Below are 3811 nucleotides of genomic sequence, written 5' to 3'. Positions count from 1 at the left end.
TTTTTTTGCATGTATCTGTCCAGTTTTTCCAACACCATTTATTGAAGAGACTGTCTTTACCCCTTTTATATTCTTGCCTCCTTTGTCATATATTAGGTGAGCATATAAGCATGAATTTATTTCTGGGGTTTCTATTCTGTTTCATTAATCAATATATCTGTTTTTATGCCAGTACCATGCTATTTTTATTACTGTAGCCTTGTAGAATAGTTTGATATCAGGTAGTGTGATACCTCTAGCTTTGTTCTTCTTTCTCAAGATTGCCGTGGCTATTTGCGGTATTTTATGGTTCTATATAAATTTTAGGATTATTTGTTCTAGCTCTCTGAAAAATGCCATTGGTATTTTGATAGGGATTGCATTGAATCTATAGATTGCTTTGGGTAGTATGGCCATTTTAATGATGTTGGTTCTTCCTACTCATGAACATGGTATATGCTTCCATTTATTTGTATCATCTTCAATTTCTTTTTAAAACGATTTATCATTTTCTAAGAACAGGTTTTTTTACTTCCTTGGTTAATTTGATTCTCAGATATTTTATTGTTTTTAATGCAATTGTAAATGGGATTGTTTTCTTAATTTCTCTTTCTAAAAGTTCATCATTGGTGTATAAAAATGCCATTGACTTCAGAATATTAATTTTGTATCCTGATACTTTACTGAATTCATTGATCAGTTCTAACAGTTTTTTAGTGGAATCTTTAGGGTTCTCTCTATACAGGATCATGTCGTCGGCAAATAACTAGAGTTTTATTTCTTCTTTTGTAATTTGGACCTTGTATTTCTCTTTCTTGTCTTATTGTTGTGGCTAAGACTTCCAATACAATGTTGAAGAGAAGTAATGAAAATGGGCATCCTTGTCTTGTTCCTGATCTTAAGGAAAATCCTGTTAGCCTTTCCCCATTGAGTATGATGTTAGCTGTATGTTTGTCATATATGGCCTTTATTATGTTGAGGTATGTTCCCTCTATTCCCACTTTGCTGACAGTTTTTATCATAAATGGATGCTGGATTTTGTTGAATGCTTTTTCTGCATCTATTGATATGATCATATGGTTTTTATCTTTCAATTTGTTAATGTGGTATATCACATTAATTGATTTGCAGATATTGAATCAATCTCGTATCCCAGGAATAAATCCAACTCAATCATGGCGTATGATACTTTTAATGTATTGCTGAATTGCTAATATTTTGTTGAGGATTTTTACATCAATGTTCATAAGAAATATTGGCCTACAGTTTACTTTTTAATGTAATGTCTTTGTCTGGTTTTGGAATCAACGTAGTGGTTGCCTCATAAAAGAAGTTAGGGAACTTTCCCTCTTCTTGAATTTTTTAGAATCGTTTGAGAAGAAAAGATGTTAATTCTTCTTTGAATGTTTGGTAAAATTTGCTTATGAAGCCATCTGGTCCAGGACTTTTGTTTTTTGGAAGGTTTTTGATTACCAATTTGATTTCTTGGGTGGTAATCAGTCAGTTCAGATTTTCTGTTTCTTGTTGACTCAGTTTTGGGAGCTAGTATGTTTCTAGGAATGTGTCCATTTCTTCCAGATCGTCCAATTTGTTGGCGTATAATTGCTTGTATTATTTTCTTATGATCCATTGTATTGCTGGGGAGTCCACAGTTATTTCTCCTCTTTCATTTCTAATTTTATTTGAGTCCTCTCTTTTTCTTCATGAGTCTGGCTAAGGGTTTGCCAATTTTGTTTATTGTTTCAAAGAACCAGCTCTTGGTTTCATTAATCTTTTCTATTCTTTTTCTAGATTCTATTTTGTTTATTTCTGCTCTAATCTTTATTATTTCCTTTCTTCTATTCACTTTAGGCTTTGTTTGAAGTGTAAAGTTAGATTGTTTATTTGAGCTTTATCTTGTTTCTTGAGGTAGGACAGTATTGCTATGAATGTCCCTCTTAGGACTGCTTTGCCTATGTCCCAGAGATTTTTGAATCATTGTGTTTTCCTTTTCATTTGTCTCTAGGTATCTTTCAATTTCTTCCTTGATCTCATTGTTAACCCATTCATTGTCTAGTAGCATGTTATTTAGCCTCCACGTGTTTGCATATTTCCAGTCTCTCTCTCTCTTTCTCTTTTTGGTTGATTTCTAGTTTCACACTATTGTGATCAAAGAAGATGGTTGATATGATTACAATCTTCTTAAATTTATTGGGATGTTTTTTATGTCCTAACATGTGGTTTATCCTGGAAAATGTTCCGTGTGCACTTGAGAAGAATATATATTTTGCTGCTTTGGGGTGAAATGCTCTGAAAATATCTGTTAAATCCATCTGATCAAGTGTGTCTTTTAGACCCATTGTTTCCCTATTGATTTTTTGTATGGAACATCTGTCCATTGGTGCCAATGGGGTGTTAAAGTCTTCTACTGTGAGTGTATTACTGTTGATCTCACCTTTAATGTCAGTCAATAATTGCTTTATGTATGTTAGTGCTTCTATGTTGGGTCATATATGTTTACTAGGGTTATGTCCTTTTTATTGATCCCTTTATCGTTATGTAATGCCATTCTTTGTCTCTTATTATAGCCTTATTTTAAAGTCTGTTTTATCTGATATAAGTATTGCTACCCTGGCTTTTACATTTCCATTTGCATGAAATATTTTTTTCCATCCCTTTACTTTCATCTGTGCATGTCATTTGATCTGAAGTGGGTCTCTTGTAGACAACATGTGTATGGGTCTTGTTTTCTTATCCATTCGTCTACCCTATGTCTTTTGATAGAAGCACTTAATCTATTTTCATTTAACATGATTACTGATAAGTACACAGTTACTGCCATTTTATTGTTTCTATTTGTTTTTTCTTTTTTTCCTCTTCTTTTTTACAGAAGTCCCTTTAACATTTCTTGTAATACTGGCTTGTTGGTGATGAATTCCTTAAACTTTTTCCTGTCTGGGAAGCTCTTTATCTCACCTTCTATTTTAATTGAAAGACTTGCTGGGTAGTTGTAGATTCTTGTTTTATATAACTTTGAGTATTTCTTGCCAGTCCTTTCTGGCCTGCAAAGTTTCCATTGAAAACCCAGCAGACATTCTTATGGGAGTACCCTTGTACATAACCGGTTGCCTTTCTCTTGCTACTTTTAAGATTCTCTCTTTGTCTTTGATCTTTGGTGTTTTAATTACGAAGTGTCTTGGTGTGGGTCTGTTTGAATTCCTCCTGTTTGGGACTCTTTATGCTTCCTGAACTGTATGTCTAATTCCTTTGCCAGGTTAGGAATATTTTCTGTCATTATTTCTTCAAATAGATTCTCAATCCCTTGCTCTCTCTCTTCTCTTTTGGGTACTCCTATGATGCGCTTCATGTTGTCCCAGAGGTCTCTTAAACTATCCTCAAAGTTTTAAACTCTTTTTTCTTTTTGTTGTTCTGATGGGTGTATTCCGCTACCTTGTCTTCCAGTTTGCTGATTTGATCTGCTTTGTCCAATCTACTGTTGAATCCTTCTAGTGTAATCTTCATTTCAGTTATTGTATTTTCCATTTCCGTCTGGTTCTTTTTTATGGTTTCTATGTCTTTTTTTATGCTTACTATCTCTCTGTTGAGGTTCTCATTGTGCTCATCCATCTTCCCCCTAAGATCGTCGAGCATCCTTATAACCATTATTTTGAACTCTGTTTCTGGTAGGTTGCTTGCCTCCATTTCTTATAGCTTATTTTCTGGAGTTTTCTCCTGTTGTTTCATTTGTGGCATGTTTCTTTGTTTTCTCATTTTATTAGCCTCTTTGTGTTTGTTTCTATGTGTTACAAATATTTGTTTCATCTCTCAACCTTAGCCAGATGGCCTTATGTAG

This window comes from Pteropus alecto, unplaced genomic scaffold (genome assembly GCF_000325575.1).
Source record: "Pteropus alecto unplaced genomic scaffold, ASM32557v1 scaffold400, whole genome shotgun sequence".
Taxonomy (NCBI): domain Eukaryota; kingdom Metazoa; phylum Chordata; class Mammalia; order Chiroptera; family Pteropodidae; genus Pteropus; species Pteropus alecto.
Note: the sequence above shows the minus strand (reverse complement) of the source record.